Genomic DNA, 23,024 nt, shown 5'->3' with positions numbered 1-23,024 from the left:
CCGCTGCACTGGTCATGAAGTCATCAGGGTTTAGGGTTGTGTCTCTTACCTGGACAAGACACAATCCCTAAATCACGTTTATGTCTTGTTATAAGTTGTTATGTTTCTGAACAAGGTTATGGTTGCATGTTAAAAACAATGGTATTGTATGATGTTTTCAAAAAAAAACTTAATGGATGACTTGCATGGTTTTAAATTCATATAGCTTTGTTATGATTAAGCTATGGTATTAAGAAGTCACACAAATTAACCACGCTTCCGCAAAGCCAGGGTGTGACAGCTTGGTATCAGAGCTCTGATCATAGCGAACTAGGATTCTTTCTTGAGTCTAGACTATGATCACTAGGGCTCTCACGAAAACATTTTTCTGCATACCACTTAAGTCCAGATCCACAAACTTTTTACAAACAAATGTTGAGCACATTTTATTCATTATTCTAGGCTCAGTCTGGGAGGCTGAGGTTCAGGCTAGTGGGACTAGGAGTGTTGGCTAGTGGGACTAGGAGTGTTGGCTAGTGGGACTAGGAGTGTTGGCTAGTGGGACTAGGAGTGTTGGCTAGTGGGACTAGGAGTGTTGGCTAGTGAGACTAGGAAGGACAGTCTGGGAGGCTGGGAGGCTAGTGGGACTAGGTGGATTATGTGATTATTATCTGGTAACTTATGTGATTGACTGTTTGTGCATACCTGTGTTTATGTTACAGATACATGGATTCGACTGATTCAGGTGGTTCAGACATCACCGACCCCAGGCGTATTGTATCAGATGACCTGGAGTCGTCAGAGCATGAGGTTTATACGTCAGACTTCACCAGCACAGATGAGGATGACTTTCAGCCATTCGCCTTACCCGATGGCGTTGATGAGCTCCCAGTTGGTCCTATAGCCGGGGATCTACCTCTGGCATTGATCCCTGCTCCTATGCCCTTAGCGGCTTTTCCTGCGTACGGTTTGCCTATCGACGACGAGGAGGACGACGTCGATATGTTTGAGGAGGAGCCTTTCGAGGAGGATGCTCAGGGCGAGGCCCTTCCTGCCGCCGATCCCTTGTTGATCGCAGACGCTCCCGCAGCGGAGTCGCCTGCTCACTCTCCAGTCGCGGACTCCTTTGAGTCTGTGGCTTCTGTACCCGCACCTGCTCATAGTGCGCAGCACTTCTCCCATGGGTCCGATTCTGACCAGGCTTTATCTGTTGCCCCGATACCCAGTTCCACTTTCGACCACGAGGACGTGGAGGATTCCGACCCTATGTTTCCCCCAGGGTTCGACCCCGATCGTGACTTAGAGTTTGTTCCTATGGATCACTTTATGGAGGACCCAGTAGACCCCATTGACCCAGTGGACCCTATTGACCCAGATTTTGAGTTTGAGATGGCTTTCGATGACATCGAGCCTGCCATTGCTCCAGAGCAGGCAGCTGCTTTTGACCCTTTACCCGAGCATGACCCTGTTCATGCTGATATCCCTCTTGAGCCTGTTGATGTTGATCCCCCTGTAGATGTTCCTGTGATCGAGGGCGATCATGTTGCTGTTGACCCTATTGTTCCTTTACCCGTTGGTGACATACCTGCTGATCCTGTTATTGACCCTGTCGATCCTGATATTGCACCTGTTGACCCCGTTATTGCACCTATCGATCCTTTACCCATCGAGCCCGAGCACGCTCTTTTTGCTGAGCACATGGATCCTCCAGATGAGGAGGCACAGCACGGGTGGATACCGGCGGACGAGGATGTTCCACCGTTTCCCCCACATCACACTGGCACACACCACACTGATTTCTCATTTCAGATTCCACCATTTGTTCCTCCAGCGGGGCCTGGAGAGGGCTCTTCAGCCCATCCGTTCGGTCATGTACCGATGCCTTTACCGTTCACGCCTCAGATTCCATCTGACCCATTCACTACTGCACCTTTTCGTGTGGCTCCCTTTGACCCCACACGAGAGCCACTGCTTTGGGCACCAGGTTCCCCTATGCCGCCCACTGATCCATACCACAGGTTCCATGTGGGCCACACCATTGAGGATGTATTGATGTCGTTTGTATATCAGCATGAGTCGCACGAGCAGCGACTACAGGAGTTGGAGAGAGCCCATCTGCAGCCATGTCAGTGCCATGGCCGGGCACCCTCTCCGTTGCAGCCATCACGACCTTTACCCCTTGACTACGCTGCCCGTCTTACTACTTTGGAGCAGCGGTTTGCTTCCATTATTCGGACACAGCAGGCGATGGAGGCGGACTGGTTAGAGTTGCGCCGTTTGTTGTATACCCATTTTCCCCCTCCTCCTCCACCACCAGCTTAGAGCTCATCGGTGCCACTTGGGTAGGCGAAGTGAGAAGGCGGCGATTGCTTTTTGTCTGCACAGCATTTTGGGGAGACTACATTATGACTTGACTTGACTTTTGTTATGTACTTGATGTTGTATTGATACTGATGTAGCTTTTGACAGGGGTGATGTAGCCCCTAGTGATTGATGATTGTATGTATACACTTACGATGTGGTCTCATTTATATATGGCAATCGCAGTTTTCTCACTATATCTGGATTCACTTGATTGCTTATTTATGTTTTGTGACATGGGATGTTGTATGTATGATATTTGCAACATGGGATGTTGGGACATGGGATGTTGTGTGTGATATATTGATAACATGAGATGTTATATGCTATTACTATTACTATATACGTATGTTTACTTTGGCCTAATCGACGTACGCATCTGTAGAAGATGGCACCAAGACGTCAACCGCAGCCGATGCCCACTACTCCTGAAGAACTACAGCAAATTATTGCTGCCGCCATTGCTCAGTATGCTGCCTCGCAAGAAGGACCAAGCGGAAGCAACACGAACATCAACGGCAACCAAAACCCTCCTCATGGTAAACCTAAGTCATTAAGACATACCATGGCCTAAATGGATTCCCTTAGTAAATGCTAATGCCGTTCCTATGATATGATGTGTGTGCAGGGTGCACCTACAAACAATTCTTGGACTGTAAGCCCATCAACTTCGACGGCACAGGAGGTGCTGTTGCTTTCGTTCGCTGGGCAGAGAAGACTGATTCCACCATCCGCATGAGCAAATGTGCGCTCGACCAGCAGGTCACTTACATCTCAGGGCTGTTTCTAGACGGAGCCCTATCTTGGTGGAACTTACAAGTGCAAACACTAGGCGAAGCTGCTGCCTACGCCCTGACTTGGGCCGAATTGAAAGAGCTTATGCGCAAGAAGTATTGTTCCCGTGCAGAAATTCAAAGGTTGGAGACTGAATTTTGGCACCTAAAGATGGATGGACCGAAGGTTGCAGAATACGTCCAGAGATTTCATGACCTATCTCAAGTGGTTCCTTACATGGTCACGCCTGAATACAAGCGAATTGAGCGCTTCATTTGGGGGTTAGCTCCCCAAATCATTAGCATGGTGACCTCCGCCAGACCGGCAACTATTACGGAAGCCATTGATTTGAGCGTGGCTCTCACTGAGGAGGCAATTCGTTTGAACAAGTTTGATGAAGTCAAGGCAAAGAAGACAGAGACTCACGTTGAGTCCTCAGGAGATAACAAAAGGAAGTTTTCAAACTTCAAACAGGGCGTCAGTATGGCAGTAAAGAAGGGAAAATCAGCTGGTAGTACCAAGAAAGGGAAAGGGTACCAGGGCACCCAGCCCAAATGCAACAACTGCCAACGCCACCATACTGGTAATTGTAACGTGAAAGTTTGTGAATCTTGTGGAAAACCGGGCCACTCAAAGGAATCATGTTGGGCTAGTGTAGGCCGAGGAGGCCAGGGAGGATATATGACTAGAAACGATCATCGTGGTGGTTTGGGAAATCGCCCACAAGGGAATAACCGAGGCTACAATGCAAATCAAGCCGGAACTGCCAATCAAAACAACCCGCCAGTTGGGGGCGGTGCAGGGAGTGGAAAAAGATTAGGATGTTTTCATTGCGGTGACGTTGGGCACTTCAAGAAAGATTGCCCAGGATTGAACCAAGCCCGTGGAAGGGTGTTCCAGATCGGTGCACAGGAAGCGCGCCAGGATCCAAACGTCGTCACTGGTACGTTCCCTGTAAATCAACGTTATGCATCTGTTCTGTTTTATACTGGTGCCGACTATAGCTTCGTATCACTAGAATTTAAGAATATACTTGGGCTAGCCGCTAATAAGTTAGACATTCCCTACGTAATCGAATTGGCTAATGGAAAGTTGGTAGAAGCCAATGATGTGATCAGAGGCTGTGTGATTGAATTAGGAGAACGCGAGTTTACTCTAGATCTACTACCAGTCCAGTTGGGAAGCTTCGACGTGGTAGTAGGGATGGATTGGTTAACGAGTAACAAGGCAGAGATAGTTTGTCACGAGAAGGTTATTCGTATTCCAACCGAGGATGGTGAGACCATTGTAGTTCACGGGGAGAAGCGTGAGACGCCGTTGCGGATTATTAGTTGCCTGAAAGCAAGAAAGTGTCTGAAGAAAGGATGTGTTGCTTTTCTAGCACACATTGTGGATAAGAAGGCTGCTGAGCCGAAGATCGAAGACATCCCTGTCGTGAGGGAATACCCAGAAGTCTTTCCAGAAGACTTGCCTGGCTTGCCACCTCAAAGACAAGTGGAGTTTCGCATCGACTTAGTTCCAGGCGCCGCGCCTGTGGCTAAGGCACCATACAGACTTGCTCCGTCTGAGATGCAGGAATTGTCGACACAACTGCAAGAGTTGTTAGACAAGGGTTTTATCCGACCAAGCTTCTCGCCTTGGGGAGCTCCGGTCTTATTTGTCAAGAAGAAGGATGGTAGTTTCCGTATGTGCATCGACTACAGAGAGTTGAACAAGCTAACGATCAAGAATAGGTATCCCCTGCCAAGAATCGATGATCTGTTTGACCAGCTTCAAGGTTCAAGTTTCTATTCAAAGATCGATCTTCGATCTGGATACCATCAACTTCGGATACAGGAGGAGAGTATCCCGACGACAGCTTTCAGAACTCGTTATGGACACTACGAGTTTCTCGTTATGCCGTTTGGTTTAACAAACGCACCTGCAGTGTTCATGGACTTGATGAACCGAGTTTGTAAGCCGTACTTGGATAAGTTCGTGATCGTATTCATCGATGACATTCTGATTTATTCGAGGACGAAGGCTGAGCACGAGCAGCATCTTAGAGCCATTCTGGAGCTACTAAAGAAAGAACAGCTGTACGCCAAGTTCTCTAAGTGTGAGTTTTGGCTAAGAGAAGTGCAGTTTCTTGGGCACGTGGTGAATGGAGATGGAATCCACGTGGATCCAACCAAGATCGAGGCGATCAAAGATTGGGAAACGCCAAAGACGCCAACCGAGATTCGGCAATTCTTGGGTTTGGCTGGCTATTATCGAAGGTTCATCGAGGACTTCTCGAAAATCGCTCAACCTTTGACGCTCCTCACGCAGAAGGACAAGACGTTTGATTGGGGAATCAAACAGGATGAAGCATTTCAGATATTAAAGGACAAGCTCTGTAACGCGCCAATCTTAGCTCTTCCGGAAGGTACCGACGATTTTGTGGTATATTGCGACGCATCGCGTCAAGGATTGGGTTGTGTGTTGATGCAACGTCAAAAGGTCATCGCTTACGCATCACGCCAACTGAAGGTGCACGAAAAGAACTATACCACTCATGATTTGGAGCTAGGCGCAGTGGTTTTTGCACTAAAGATCTGGAGACACTACCTGTATGGTACGAAGTGCACAATCTTCACAGATCACAAAAGCCTACAGCATATATTCAACCAGAAGGAGTTGAATATGAGGCAAAGACGATGGGTTGAATTATTGAACGATTATGACTGCGAGATAAAGTATCACCCAGGGAAGGCGAATGTAGTCGCTGATGCCTTAAGTCGTAAGGAAAGGATCAAGCCCCTAAGGGTTAGGGCTATGGAAATGATAATCCAAACCAATCTCTCCTCGCGCGTTCGTGCAGCGCAGAAAGAAGCTCTCAAGGAGGAGAACCTTGAGAAAGAGTATCTCCGTGGGATGGAGAAGATATTGGTGCCAAACGAGGAAGGAACGTTATGTTTTGGGAAAAGGATTTGGGTTCCTCTATTTGGTGGATTAAGGGAAGTTATTTTCGATGAAGCGCACAAGTCACGGTACTCTATCCACCCTGGATCGGATAAGATGTACCAAGATCTCAAAAATTACTATTGGTGGCCTAGGATGAAAGGCGACGTTGCTATTTACGTGAGCAAATGTTTAACGTGCGCTAAGGTCAAGGCGGAATACCAGAAGCCCTCGGGACTTCTGCAACAACCTGAGATTCCCAAGTGGAAATGGGAACAAATCTCAATGGATTTTGTTACAAAACTGCCAAGAACGCCAAGAGGTCATGATATGATTTGGGTGATTGTTGACCGCCTAACAAAGTCCGCACACTTTCTGCCAATCAAGGAGAAAGACAGTACTAGTAAACTTGCGGAAACTTACTTGAGAGAGATCGTAGCACGACATGGAGTACCCCTCTCAATCATCTCTGATAGAGACGGAAGGTTTGTGTCAAGGATATGGCAATCCTTCCAAGAAGCTTTTGGCTCACAATTGAATCTGAGCACTGCGTTCCATCCGCAAACTGACGGCCAGAGCGAGCGAACGATACAGACTTTGGAAGACATGCTGAGAGCATGTGCTATGGATTTGGGCGGTAGCTGGGATAAACACTTACCTTTGGTCGAATTCTCATACAACAACAGCTACCACACCAGTATTGGTGTCGCGCCTTTCGAAGCCCTATACGGACGCAAATGTCGATCACCACTATGTTGGGCTGACGCAGGTGATAGGCAGCTTGCCGGTCCCGAAATCGTCCAAGAGACGACAGACAAGATTGCGCAGATTCTTAAACGCATCGAAGCCGCTCGCCACAGACAGAAAGCCTACGCGGATCCAAACCGAAAACATGTGGATTTTCAAGTTGGAGAAATGGTGTTATTGAAGGTATCACCCTGGAAAGGGGTAGCACGCTTTGGGAAGCGTGGGAAGTTAAATCCACGCTACATTGGTCCTTTCAGAATTCTAGAAAGAATTGGAACCGTAGCATACAAGTTGGACCTACCTGCTGAACTAAATGGTGTTCACGATACATTTCATGTATCCAATTTAAAGAAGAGTCCAACTCAAGTTGACGTTGCCATTCCTATCGACGAGATCCATGTTGACGACACGCTCCACTTCGTAGAAGCACCTGTCGAGGTCACAGATTGGAAAGTTAACAGGACCCGCCGGAGCAGTGTCAAACTCGTCAAGGTTCGCTGGAATGCCAGACATGGTCCTGAATACACCTGGGAGCGTGAGGACCGGATAAGAGGGAAATACCCCCACTTATTTCCTAAAAACTCTGCATCTACAAGCAGAACTTAAATTTCGGGACGAAATTTATTTAACGGGGGGAGAATGTGACAACCCTCACAAAACCAGGTACCCGTACGACTTAATTAACTATTAACTGTTGCCTAATTACTGTGCTTAACTGGGATTTCTGATAAACTGCTACTTGATTGTTGATACATGTACATGTCTGCATCATACTTTGATTTTTCCTGTCACTACATTATTTATTTACTGAACTCTAGTGACAAACTTGATGCACAAAAAGCACAGTAGCACTAAACGGATACACAGTGAACATGCTGATATAGCCAGCATCAGGCAGACACTGCCTCTAAAGGCCTGTATGAGCCAGAAATATTTTACTACACTAGTGGAGAGTGTAGGGATAAGAGAGTTGTAGAACTGCGTCACTAGGTAATATTTATAGTGACCGGATGTGCCTAAAACGTACTCTGAGTACAAAAATTCAGCACTTTAAATAAACTAGTAAAGTGCAAAAAGGTTGGAAAAATAATACTAGACACTTTACAAAGTGCCGGGAATTCATTGGATCACTAAAAATAATATCAACGACACTTTAAATAATTATTTAGCACCTTATCGGAGTAATATCCAACCGTACAACCGGACTTAACCCGGGACATAAAAATAATGTCCAACACACTATTTTTATATCCTTTTCTGAGCCGGTTAGGGTCCCCGAATACCCTAACACCCGTTATAAATTATAGCACACATAATACCTCATTCAAATTTCTTAACTAAACAATAAACTAGCACTTAACCATCTAGTGGAAATTGAACCATAAACCCAACCCCCCAAACCGAACGGTTCCCTCTAGGGAACATCCATCTCAACTTTTGAATAATTTAATCTTGCTTGTCTAGAATCTAGATTGCATATTATCTAGTGGATAAATTGGATGGATGGTTTATAAATATATACATAAGTTCACCACCTCACTTCTCATAAATCACTTAGCCAATTTCCATCTTTCTTTTCCCCCTCTTGTCAAAACTCTCGGCCGAACACCACTAGGATCACCTCACCATTTTCCAATTTCAACTTTGTCATTTTATATAATTACAAGTGGGCTAGAGTGCATACGAGGAGACCCGGCGCTTGTGGAATCACAAGGACCTCTCTACGCCGCTATTATCCACCTATTTTTCGGCTAGTTTCTTCCCTAACCTCGAGCTAGTAGTAAGTGACTCTAAACGCCTTTTTGATCTATTCTAAAGTGGTTAATAAGAATTTTGACGGTTGAAATTTATGAACATGTATGAACAAAATTTTAAAGTCTACTATAGAAGATAAAAAAAAAGTGGTTAATGGATGAATAATGGTGTAAAACTTATAAGACTTGTTTTGTTATGATTATTTAGTGATGCTTTACGCTAGTGTTAGTCGGATCGTCATCTAACCCGACTAAATCATGTTCATGAAACATGACCTAGTGTATGTTATAGTGTGAAAAGTGGTTAGATGAAGACCACTACTACTTATAACCATGAACTTGTGTAAAAACAATTTTTCTTACAAAATGAAGCTCTAAACTAGTAGATCTACGGATCTACAAGTGGTATTTTCGAAGGACCAAGTGTAAAATGAAATCATAATTTTAAAGCCGGATCCTTCCTAAACAAAAGTGATTTTTGTGAACACACAAGTGTATAGACACTTGTGTAACAAAAAGTTCAAAAAAAAAAAAAGAATTATTTTTATAAATTTTGGACAAGAAGTTATAGAAATGTACCTTCTTTCAAAACAAGGTTCTCAAAGAAACCAAGTCTATTTATAAAAGATCCACTAAAAGTAATGGGATTTACTTCACAGTTTTGAAAAACTACAAGTTCATGTAATTTTTGCGATTTACATATTTATTGACTAGTTTGTTGTTCCGAACGTTGTTTTGATTGAATAAGAAAACTGTTGGTTTGATTTATAAAAGAAAATGATACGCTTGAAAGCGTGGCCACCTCCAGTTACAGAGGAAACTCTGGCGAAATTTTTCTAAAAACCTAACACTTAAAATTATTTACACTACAAGTGTTAGAATTATTATTATTTTTTTTTTTGACATGTTTTCGAAATATAAATTTCGCCACAACTTTATTTATAAAATAATCGGAGGTGGGATTTTCACAAAACTAAAAGTGATAAATATATATTCGGTAAATATATTTTGTCACAACACTGTTTATGATTATTTTGTGAAAATGTATAAATATTATTTTTAGAGTAAAAATAATATTTACTAACTTGTCAAACCCAAAATAATACCAACGCTTATACGACAAGCATAAAAGTTACAACGGTAATTTCTATTACCACCTAATCATTAAAACGTAACTCACGCATTACGCGGAAATATTCACCAACACGTATGTTGTTAATGTATTATTTTGGAAAGTATTGAGTAAAGAGAAAATATATTATTTTTGAGAAAAATAATTATATTTTGGAATGAGAAATAAAAATATATTAAGTGGGACTTAATGAGATAGTATAAATACACATGTATTTAAATCCCCCATCCTTGGGAAGGAAAGTAAAATACCAAGTATGTACACGAAACGGTTGTCTAACCGTCTCCTAAAAATATAAGTTATAAAGTTAAGGCACGGCCATCCGTCTAATAGAATTAGCACCTGTAGGTCGTTGCACAGCTTCGGATATTCGGATTACTTGGTAGAGATACGCATTCACTGTGAGTTCATGTCCCCCTTTTCTCTAACTGTTTTCAGTTTACTTAACTGCGGGGGTGAAATACATGTTACTATGATTTACGAGTACTTTACAACGGTATGTTTAACGTAAGGAGGTGTTATACGATCATGTGAGTGGATAGGAACAACATGGGGCCATTAGTCCTCATGGAGGGACCGAGGGACAGGAGCGGTAGATCTATCTGGGTGTAGCGAGCCCAGCCCCCGGCCAAACTAGAAACGGACCGTGGGGTGACTTTGTCCACATACTTTGCCGTGGCGAAATCTGCTAGGTTTGAGTCTCCCTATTTGCACTTCACATATGTCAGTGGCCTTGCAAACCATTGATGATCACAAGTCCTCTTACACTGCTACATACCACAACTATTTTTATACTCACAAAGGTTGTACATACTCACTTACGCATGAACTCGCTCAACATTATTGTTGATTTTTCAACTCACATGTATTTCAGGAAATTAAACGGATCTGGCACGGTATGGAACGTTTTCCGCTGCACTGGTCATGAAGTCACCAGGGTTTAGGGTTGTGTCTCTTACCTGGACAAGACACAATCCCTAAATCACGTTTATGTCTTGTTATAAGTTGTTATGTTTCTGAACAAGGTTATGGTTGCATGTTAAAAACAATGGTATTGTATGATGTTTTCAAAAAAAAACTTAATGGATGACTTGCATGGTTTTAAATTCATATAGCTTTGTTATGATTAAGCTATGGTATTAAGAAGTCACACAAATTAACCACGCTTCCGCAAAGCCAGGGTGTGACAAACAAACTCTCTTCTCATGTGGCACCACATACTTGGACATCCATCGCTTCAAGTGTTCAAGTCTTTAATTTCTAGATTGGGACTTCATAGTAATAAGGTGACCCATGAGTCTTTTCATTGTGCTTCATGTTCACTAAATAAAAGCCACAAACTACCTTTTGGCAAAAATTCTTTTGTTGCTAATCAACCACTACAACTTCTCTACTCCGACGTATGGGATCCCGCAATAGATGGCTTTAAATACTATGTCATTTTTGTTGACTATTTTTCCAAAAACATTTGGTTATACCCAATCAAACGAAAATCTGATGTCAAAATTCTTTTTCCACAATTTAAATCTCTTGTTGAAAAATTTTTAAAAACCAACATTGTTGCGTTATTCACTGATAATGGGGGTGAATATGTGGGTCTCTCACCATATCTTGCCTCTCAAGGTATCTCCCATTACACGACACCACCTCACACACCGGAACAAAACGATATTGCCGAACGACGTCACCAACACGTTGTTGAAACCGGCCTCGCATTACTACACTACTCCCATTTACCATAACATTTTTGGTCTCATGTTTTTCAAACCGCCACTCACCTCATAAACCGTATACCTACAGCCATTCTCCACAAAAATCACCCTATGATGTGTTGTTCAAAACCGACCCTACCTATTCGAAACTTAAACCTTTTGGTTGACTTTGTTAACCGTGGCTAAAACCATATGCCACTTCAAAACTACAATCACGGTATACTCCTCCTCTAAGGCAGCATTTAAATGCTATGACCCTCTTAATAAAAAAACTTTATCACTCTCGACATGTTCAATTCATTCCCTACATCTTTCCATCCAAAACCACCAACTCCAACCCTCTACATATGTCCTTCGACAACTTTTTAAACCCAACACCCTCGGTTCCCATTCCCTCCTCACCGCCTACATCTCCTGCCCAAAACTCTCCACCCACTGTTCACACTTCCCACTCTACCCAACCCACTCCATCACCCGAAGCCCAACAATACACACCAATCGAAGCCCAACCAACCACCCCATCTCACCAAACCTCCCACGGCCCAGTATCATCTCCCTTACAACTCCACGACCCATCTCCAACCTCCCTGGCCCATACACCACCCTCCACTTCCACTGTCTCCCCTCTCGACCCAATGCCCGAGCCCACTGACCAGCCCACTCCACCCACCGGTTCCACCACCTCTACACCAATCAACTCACCCAACTCACAATATCATCAACCCGACCCTCCAAACACCCAAACTCCACCGCCTCGTCGACAACACAAACCCAACCCCAAATACTATAACTCTAACTTTGTCAACTCCACCACCATTCATCCATTACCCGTGTCCCTTGAACCGTCCACCTATGGCGTCACGTCATGGATCTTGAATATAATGCCCTCATCCAAAACAACACATGGGAACTTGTACCTCACACCACCCAAACTCCCATTGGTTGTAAATGGCTGTTCCGCATTAAACGCAAACCCGATGGCACTATGGACAAATACAAAGCACGTCTAGTGGTGAAAGGGTTTCACCAACAATTTGGAAAAGACTACCATGAAAGTTTTAGCCCGGTTACTAAACCCGTTACCATTCGCACTGTCCTCTCCATTGCTCTTTCAAAAGGGTGGCCTTTACGCCAACTTGATGTTAACAATGCGTTTCTTCATGGGACCCTCCATGAAGATGTTTTTATGATACAACCTCCCGGGTTTACAAACATGGAATTCCCGCGCCATATTTGCAAACTAAAAAATCCCTTTATGGTCTTAAACAAGCACCGCGTGCTTGGTACATAGAACTAACCAACTTTCTCGTTAGTTTTGGTTTTAAAAAATGTCTCTCTGATTCCTCCTTCTTTGTATACAACTCCAAGGATATCACTTGCTACCTCCTTGTGTATGTTGATGACATTGTCCTTACAGGAAGTCATAATTCCTTCATGGATTCATTTGTTCAAGCCCTAAGCAAACAATTATCCATCAAAGACTTAGTCCCTCTCCATCACCTCCTAGGAATCGAAGTCATTCCTACGCCTCATGGTTTATTTCTTTCTCAACATCGCGACATTCAAGATGTTCTCACCACCTTTAAAATGGATGGTGCAAAAGAGGTTCTCACTCCTTTAAGCACGTCTGATCCGCTCTCTCCTAATGACTCCTCTCCTCCCATTGACCCCACCCCTTACCAAAAACTAGTTGGTACTCTACGGTACCTTGCCTTCACCTGTCCAGACATCTCATTTGCCATCAATAAATTATCTCAATTCATGCTCTCACCCAAACAATCACACTTGCAAGCTCTCAAGCGGGTACTACGATACTTGAAAGGAACGGTACATCACGGGTTGTTCTTGAAACGCAACACCAACCTTAACTTGCAAGCCTTCTCGGACTCGGACTCGGACTCGGACTGGGGCGACATTAATGATGGACGTCGATCAACCACAGCATATCTTTTATACCTTCGGTCCAATATCATCTCTTGGAAATCTGCAAAACTAAAAACCGTCTCTAGATCCTCAACCGAAGCTGAATACAAAGCCCTTGCTAATGTCGCTGCTGAACTGTTATGGGTTAAAAATTTACTCCATGAACTGGGTTTACCACCTGTGAGCACTCCCTCATTATACTGTGACAACACTGGGGCCACCTATGTATGTGCCAATCCAGTTTACCACTCACGCATGAAACACATAGCCTTGGACTATCACTTTGTACGGGAACAAGTCAACTCCAAGCAACTTAAAGTCCTTCACGTCAGCTCAAAGGATCAACTTGCGGATGTGTCACACCCGTGTCAAAGGCGGAAGCGCGTAGTGTGACTTGATCGGTTTCCACAGCATACGATGTAAGTAAACAAACTATATGATATAAAACATACACGATGTTCATCCATTCCATAATGTAAAGATACAAGTCATAAGTTGTTTTGTAGCAAAAGACGACATAAGTTTATAAGTTTTACAAACAAGACTTGTTCAAAATAAAGTTTTTGAAATAACGAGGTTTTGCATCCTATGTCCCGTTCGAAGACGGGATATATGGATCAAACCCTCCAAAATACGGATGACATCGTCTTCATAGTAAACATGAAACTTCATAATTCGTTGCACCAAGATCCACTTAGTTACCTGAAATACATGTAAGTTTGAAAACATCAACAAAAGTTGAGCGAGTTCATGTGTTTTAAGTTCGTAAGCATCAAATGAATCAATAAAACATTTGAAAGTTTAAGTATCGAAATCCGGTATGTAAAGCGTAAATGAACATGTTGATCATTAATGTGTAGCTAGGACATTAATATGTGTGCCGACATAGGAAGCCACCAACCCGTAAGCGATTTAGTACCGGTCCACCCGGCGAGGGTAACAAAGGAAACTCCATGTGGCCACACAAGGACCCATGAGTGGGGCTCGCCCTGTACCCGATAGATCTACCCCCTTTGTTCCGTGGTCTTAAACAAGATTAATGGTGCTTTAAGTATCAGCCTATTCGCACGTGATCTACTAATTCATTTTGTTGCTTAACCATACCATAGTAACATGTATTTCCCCCCGAGAGTTGTAAAACCAAAAACGTTTAAAAGAAAAGGGGGACATGAACTCACAAGTTTGCGTCCGTATGTATGCTAGCAGTTCGGGTATCCAATTAGCGCGTAATAACCTACAAGTGCTCTAACTCATTAGACACTTGGGTTTATGTTAATTTATGTACACGTTGCTCATCTTGAACATTATTGTATATGGAACCCTTGTGTATTTTAAATATGTTGACATTTGTTTCGTATGTTCGTTTTATTATATATATATACACTTCTTGAGTTCATAATGTGTTAGAACAGGCATCGCCCTTTGTATGTATCCGTGCTTCGCACGAGTATTTATGGGTATAGCATGTATAAGTCCTTGTGTCGTACAAGTATAAGTGGACCGGGTCCAATAGCGCCTTTGTGCCGTGCACGACGCATGTTTGTTGTATGAAATATATATTCCTCAAAAATATATATCTTTAAGTTCGGTGAACGTCGTTCACATGTATACGTATGATCGGTTTGTTTTAGGTATATATTTGTTTCACAAATATATATGTATATGTATATCTTTTTAAGATATAGTTGTTAAAAATATTTATTTTTAACATTGTATATATGTTAATGTACGTGTACGGTATTCATTGTGAGTGTACACTTTAACAAGTGTATATGAGTACATCGTTATGTATTCGCGTATTTCATATGTATACGTACACCGTATTCATACGTGTATGTATACCGTATTTATACGTGTAGGTATACCGTATTTATAATGTACTTTTACAATATATTTTATTAAAAATATACATGTATTTTTCATTGGGCCTTAGCCCATGTCTTTTAAGTTGTTGGGCTTAATCCATATTATTAGTGTATTTGGGCCTAGCCCATTTTACATGTTAATGGGTTAGTCCAACTTATTAAATAAATGGGCTTTTACTAGCCCATTATCACACCAAGTATCCTTGTTTTTTTTACAAGTGTATTTTGAGTGTATTTTATAGGTATTCGTAGACATATATATTTGTATATGTGCACACTTGGCGATTTTCGATTTACACTTTCCGAAATTTTTGGCGTCTAAATATATATATATTTCATGTCTAAAAATGTATTATTTTTAGAGTTCGTCGCAGGAGTCGTTACCATGTATTTTATTGTCCGGAACGCCCGCGTGTCGTCCGTGATAAGTATCCACCCCGTGTCGTGTCGATATGGTGACCGTTGCCGATGGCGACGCATTTATACGCTATGACATTTATTTGATATTTCGCGTCGGTTTTTGGTGTTATATGCATATATATTATTTGGTCGAAATATATATATTATTTGTACGGTTCGCCCGAGGTCCGATTGTTCGTTATCCGCGCTTCATGTCAAAGTGTAATATAACTTGCATTCGTTTTCTCATGTATTTTACATTCTTTCGTCGACATGTTTTTGGAGTTTGTTATGTGTAGTGTATTTTGTGTTTAGCTTGTAGGATCCTAACTCTAGTACATACACACAATACACATGTATTTATACACATACACATATAAAGGTTGGAAAACATATACGTATATTTTTTTTTTCTCCCTAAAAAAATATATACATAGATATAATAAATAACCTCTTTTTTTTAACTTATAAAGATATATAAGTTGTTTTATCAAAAACCTTCATAGTTTAGGACTTAAACCTTTTTGTTAAAACTTTCTTAATGACAATTAAGATCACTAATCACGTTTAACCCCGTTAATCACCTCGTTAATTATACTTTAAACGTGATTAGATTTTTAGAAAATTTCGCCATAATTTCCCCTAAACTATGGCGTTTTCCACGTCTTAAAAACGTATTAGTTTCACGTTTAAGCCCATAATCACAATCAAGTTCCAAAGCACTACCTTTTTCAAGTAATATGTTCCACATAATTTTCCATATAACTTTTGAACTTTATATATTCTTAATCACATTTTTAATAAGAAAATGATAGCACTTATTAAATCTTTTAATAGGTTTACTAGAAAATAAATTTAACATACTTTTAACACTTTTATAGTGTACATCATGATGTTTTTTTTTTATAAAAGTTATTTTGGCCATAAACCTTTTTCAAGTTTAATATAAAGTTCATGTATTATATGGATGATGATCTTGTTAAGATCTAAACATAAAAATGTTTAGATCTTCCTTGTTAGTCTAATTTACACAAGATCATCTTTGTAAACACTCTACTTTAACATAATCAACATTAACATAAGCATAATCTAACACATATTAACATAACCAACACAATATACATCTTATTTATTAGACTTTTATTGTGAGATTAGAGTTTTTAAGCTTGATTTTGTTGTAGGGTTCAAGATGAACATTTTTGTACATAATCTACATAATAAATCATGCTAAAAAAATAATATATGTATGAGGTCTTACAATTTTGCAAGAGGTTAGTGAGCTTTGGAATGAAGATTATGAAGAGAATAAAGCTTCCAAAATAACAAGAATAAGCTCCTAATGATCCTCCATATTTGCTACCTTTTTAGATCTTCTTTCAAAAAAGGTTTTAAAGGTTTAATAAGGTTGTTTAAGACTTGAGAAATGTGGGTGTTTGAGGTATATGGGCTGCCGATTTTGAGGAAAAGAAAGGGATGTTTTCCTTGAATTTAGAAAGTGTTGGAAAGATGAAATGATAGTGAAGGCATGATAAAGATATGTGTAGGTATGTTCACAATATATTGTAAGACCATACTTCCAAGATCATAATCTTCACAAGGTAAGGTGGGTGTGTCCCACTCATTGACGTCAACTATAGAGGGTACAAAGCATGGTTTCTTGCTTTTTTTTATGAATTTAAACATGTGAAATAAATGTTAAGGTACTAGATATTTATGTAATTAGCTTAATTATGGTAATTAGGGGTTAATAATAGGTTAGGGTTATAAATAAAGTCAAATTAGTTTACCAGTTTAGTGGGTATAAGTTTTGGATGGTAAAAGTACCACTAGTTCGCTCACCGGTTCGACATCGGGTGTTATATGAAAGTTATAGTTTCATACCGGGAGCTATGGTTTTAATTTACCGTCGAAGTTATGGCGTCTATTCAAGGCGCTTACGACACCAAAATATGGCTCACTAGTTCACTAGATGCTTCGTTTAGGCGTTAAGGTGATAAGAATATTGTTTACTAGTCCGTCGGATTAAAAAAAAACGGACAAGTTACGTAAGTTGCGATGAAACACCGGTAACTTGTGTTTTCGGATATCCCAATGATATCTCCAAGCTTATTTAAGTTGTAAAATATTATTTACAAGTTCTACGGACATCAAAATGCCGTATTTTAGTGTTGCGGACAATTTATTTATTTATTTATTTATTGTTATAGTTAGGCGCGGATCGGACACTTTATGTTTAGGTGTTTTTTTTTTAGAAAGTTTAATATGTTTTGGTATTTAGTGTCCCTAATTAGGGATTTTTATTTGTATTTCGTCTTTAAAGTGCGTTCATGCCCTTCGTCGCTCGTTCAGACAGTTTTCGGAACTTGCTGGCATGAATAATGTGTTCAGGTGAATAGTGTTTTCAGCATTTTGCCAACATATTAGGACATAGTTTGCAGTTTTCTCGCGACGCAGTGAATGTTTCAATATGGTTTAGCATATTTAACCATGTCGTATGATTTTTAGACTTTGTACGACCTAATCATGCAATAATTAAATCGTAATGAACGTAATTAAACGTTAAATCAAGTGCTTAAGTTGTACGGAATTACCATTATTTTTGCCAGTTGTCACATTCTCCCCCCGTTAGAAGAATTTCGTCCCGAAATTCAAGTCGTGTTACCGGTTGCAGGGGAGTCTTGAAACAGGTGAGGGTACTTGGATTTTATTTGATCCTCACGTTCCCACGTATACTCGGGTCCGTGACGCGAGTTCCAGCGAACTTTAACCAACTTCCTACGACTCCTCCGTGTCTTGTGCACTTTCCAGTCTGTAACCTCAACAGGTTCCTCTGTAAATTGGAGTTTGTCGTTAACGTGTATCTCGTCCGCTGGGATGATGACCGTTTCTTGAGTAGGACTTTTCTTGAGATTAGACACGTGAAACGTGTCGTGTACACTACTAAGCTCTTCTGGTAGTTTCAATTTGTAAGCAACTGTTCCGATCTTTTCCAGTATTTCGAAAGGTCCAATGTAGCGTGGGTTCAGCTTTCCACGTTTACCAAACCTTACTACGCCCTTCCAAGGCGAGACTTTCAACAATACCATGTCTCCGACCTCGAAAGCTAATGGTTTGCGCCCCTTGTCTGCGTAGCTCTTTTGTCTATCGCGAGCCGCCTTGATACGGTCTCGTATTTGAATGATCTTGTCTGTGGTCTCCTGAACTAAGTCCGGACCAATGAGTTGTTTATCCCCGGTCTCCGCCCAACATAGCGGGGATCGACACTTTCGTCCATACAAAGCTTCAAACGGGGCAGCCTGAATGCTAGTGTGATAGCTATTATTGTATGAGAACTCCACTAAGGGCAAGTGAGTATCCCAGTTTCCACCCAAATCCATCACACAAGCGCGTAGCATGTCCTCCAAAGTCTGTATCGTCCGTTCACTTTGGCCGTCCGTTTGAGGGTGAAAGGCCGTACTAAGATTCAGTTGTGATCCAAAGGCCTTTTGAAATGATTGCCATATCCTTGACACGAACCGACCATCTCGGTCCGATATAATAGAAACAGGCACTCCATGTCGTGCCACGATCTCTTTGAGGTATATTTCAGCCAGTTTCTTAGTGCTATCCTTCTCACTGATCGGAAGAAAATGTGCGGACTTTGTAAGTCGATCAACAATTACCCAAATCATGTCGTGACCTCTTGAGGTTCGGGGTAACTTAGTAATGAAGTCCATCGAGATTTGTTCCCATTTCCATTCGGGAATTTCAGGTTGTTGCAGTAATCCTGAAGGCTTTTGATATTCCGCCTTAACCTTGGCGCATGTAAGGCATTTTCCGACATAGGTAGCAATGTCACTTTTAAGCTTAGGCCACCAATAAAATCCTTTTAAGTCTTGGTACATTTTATCCGATCCCGGATGTATAGAGTACCTTGACTTATGAGCCTCGTCTAGTATAATCGTTCGTAGGTCACCGAATAATGGAACCCAAATTCGTCCCATAAAGTACAGTGTTCCATCCTCCTTTGGCACCAATTGTGCCTCCATTCCTCGTAAAAATTCGGCTTGTATATTTTCTGGTTTAAGCGCTTCTTGTTGAGCATTATGAATCCGAGAGGTGAGATCGGTTTGTATGGTCATCTCTAAGGCCCGCACCCTCAGAGGTTTTGCACGTTCTTTGCGGCTCAAGGCGTCCGCCACGACGTTCGCCTTGCCCGGGTGATACTTTATCTCACAGTCATAATCGTTCAATAATTCGACCCATCGTCGTTGCCGCATATTCAAGTCCTTCTGATCAAATATATGTTGTAAGCTCTCGTGATCTGTAAAGATTGTACAATGAGTACCATATAAGTAGTGACGCCAGATCTTTAACGCGAATACCACCGCACCTAACTCAAGATCATGCGTGGTATAATTTTTCTCATGCACCTTCAATTGGCGAGACGCGTACGCGATGACTTTGTCCCGTTGCATCAACACACAACCGAGACCTTGATGCGATGCATCACAATAGACCATGAAGTCATCGGTACCGTCAGGTAAGGATAAAATAGGTGCGTCACAAAGTTTATCTTTCAGTATCTGAAAAGCCACCTCTTGTTTCTCGCCCCAGTCAAATTTCTTATCCTTTTGCGTTAGGGACGTTAGCGGTTGAGCAATTTTTGAGAAATTCTCTATAAATCTTCGGTAGTAGCCTGCTAATCCCAAGAATTGTCGTACTTCGGTGGGGGTCTTAGGCGCTTCCCAGTTCTTTATCGCCTCGATCTTAGCCGGATCGACATGAATTCCTTTCTCGTTTACCACGTGTCCGAGAAATTGCACCTCGCGAATCCAAAATTCGCATTTAGAAAACTTCGCGTACAATTGTTCCTTCTTTAAAAGCGCCAATATAGCTCTTAGATGTTGTTCGTGTTCCTCCTTTGACCGTGAATATATTAGGATATCGTCAATAAACACGATCACGAACTTGTCCAAATACGGCTTACACACGCGGTTCATGAGGTCCATGAACACCGCTGGCGTATTTGTTAAGCTGAATGGCATAACGAGAAACTCGTAATGTCCGTAACGAGTTCTCAAAGCCGTCTTGGGGATGCTTTCTTCTTGTATTCTCAACTGATGGTATCCCGATCTCAAGTCGATCTTGGAGTAATAACTTGAGCCTTGTAGTTGATCGAACAAGTCGTCGATTCTCGGTAGCGGGTAACGGTTTTTAATAGTAAGTTTGTTCGATTCCCGATAATCTATACACATGCGAAAGCTACCATCTTTCTTTTTAACAAATAGTATCGGAGCTCCCCAAGGTGAGAAACTCGGTCTAATGAATCCTTTATCTAGTAACTCTTGCAGTTGAGTAGATAACTCCTGCATTTCTGACGGAGCTAACCGATATGGTGATTTCGCCACTGGTGCCGCTCCTGGCACCAAATCAATTCGAAACTCCACTTGGCGTTGTGGAGGCAGTCCAGGTAAGTCTTCTGGAAAGACTTCTGGAAATTCTTTCACGACAGGGATGTCTTCTAGCTTAGGCTCTTTGGTTTCCTTGTCGACTACGTGGGCGAGGAAAGCTATACAGCCTTTTCGGAGACACTTTTGCGCCTTCATACACGTAATGATTCGTAGGGGTGTCTCAAGCTTCTCCCCATGAATTACAAGCATTTCTTCATTTGGCAGTGGGATGCGGATAGTTTTCTCATGACAAACTACTTCCGCCCGGTTGTCGGACAACCAATCCATTCCGACAACTACGTCAAAACTACCCAACCCAACGGGTAAAAGGTCGATAGAAAATTTTCGCTCCCCAAGCTCGAGTGTACAACCCTTAATAACCTCATCCGCTTCGACTAATTTTCCGTTCGCCAATTCTATAGAATACGGGACATCTAGTTTACTCGAATCTAGGCCAAGTATATTCTTAAATTCTATAGATATGAAACTAAAATCTGCGCCAGTATCAAATAGAACGGATGCAAAGTGTTGGTTTATAGGGAACGTACCCGTAACAACGTTCGGGTCCTGTCGTGCATCTCGGGCTCCGATCACAAAAGCTCTCCCACGAGCCTGGTTTTCCTTAGGGCAATCCTTCCTATAATGCCCGTTGTCACCACAGTTGTAGCATCCTTGCCCCTTTCCAGCTCCATTTCCGTTGCCATTGTTGTTTCCATTTCTGTTTCCAGTTCCATTCCCGTTGTCATTTCTACCTTGATTGTTGTTACCATTTCCTCCACGGTTTGTGTTTCCTTTTCCCCTTCCTACCCAGCATGTTTCCTTATAGTGGCCTATCCTACCGCATTTATCACACTTTGCACAACGGCCCTCATGATGATACTTACACTTGTCGCATTTAGGCAGGGTGCCTAAATAGCCTTTACCCCTAGTTTCGTTGGTTGCTGTGAAAGCCTTGCCACCTCTTGGTGGGTTTACTTCCCTTCGTTTGTTAGCATTGGTGCCGTCGTTGTTGTTCACACGCATACCCTTGTTGGAGTGTGAAAATTTTCGCTTTCCACCACTAGTAGACTCTACGTGAGTCTCTTTCTTTTCCGAACCCTTCGCAGGAATCTTCTCCATTCTCACTGCCTCCTCAGTGAGGCTCACTGCTAAGGTAACAGCTTGAGTTATGGTGGTAGGTTGTGCCGAGCTAACTAGACTCCTGATCTCGGGGTGAAGACCCCATATGTATCGTTCGACTCTTTTGAATTCCGGAGTGACCATATACGGAATCACTCGTGATAAGTCATGAAATCTCTGGGCGTATCCTGAAACGTCGGCACCTACCATTTCAAGGTGCCAAAATTCTGTCTCCAGCTTTTGCAGCTCAGCTCTAGAACAATATTTTTCTCTCATGCGTTCCTTTAATTCTTCCCAAGTTAGCCCGTAGGCTGCAACGTCTCCTAGAGTTTGAACCTGAAGGTTCCACCAAGTTAGAGCTTCATCCACAAATAGCCCTGTAGCGTAAACCACTGTCTGTTCAGGAGTGCATCGGCTCATGCGAATAGTGGACTCAGTTTTCTCTGTCCATCGTACAAATGCCACTGCACCTCCAGTACCATCATAATTGAGAGGCTTGCAGTCGAGAAATTGTTTGTACGTGCACCCTGAAACGTTGAATAGACATATTATATAAACGACAAACCTGAGAACGCACGATTAGAATAGGAGATGTAACATTTAAGTTGTTATAAAAACACTTTCTATTACCATTTGTGGCGTTGCCACCAGATGTGCCTCCCTGACCTTGGCCGCCAGTTCCACCAGATCCGCCACTGTGTTCATTGCGGTTGGCCTCATATTGGGCGATTGCTTGCGAGATTCGCTCTTCAAGGAGCTGATTCAGTTCTGCCTGTGTAGTAGGCATAGGGTCTGAGGTGTCGCGCCTAAGGTTCCTCCGTTTCGGTGCCATAGTCTTCCACACACAAGTAACGAACGGGTTAGACAAATATTTAATAATGATAAATATTGTCGGCTAAAAAAAA

The 23,024-nt window shown here is 42.1% G+C and overlaps 1 long non-coding RNA gene across 1 annotated transcript; it reads right to left on the bottom strand.

Moving 5' to 3' along the window:
• Positions 1 to 13,724: 13,724 nt before the first annotated feature.
• On the bottom strand, positions 13,725 to 17,096 carry LOC110917064. Its single transcript, XR_002580283.2, has 3 exons — positions 16,827 to 17,096; positions 14,483 to 14,538; positions 13,725 to 14,006 (listed from the first exon to the last, which is right to left on the bottom strand). It is a non-coding gene; the product is annotated as an uncharacterized LOC110917064 (long non-coding RNA).
• Between the last annotated feature and the right edge of the window lie 5,928 nt (positions 17,097 to 23,024).

This window comes from Helianthus annuus, chromosome 16 (assembly GCF_002127325.2).
Source record: "Helianthus annuus cultivar XRQ/B chromosome 16, HanXRQr2.0-SUNRISE, whole genome shotgun sequence".
NCBI lineage: Eukaryota > Viridiplantae > Streptophyta > Magnoliopsida > Asterales > Asteraceae > Helianthus > Helianthus annuus.
This window is presented reverse-complemented; position numbering and strand designations above follow the sequence as displayed.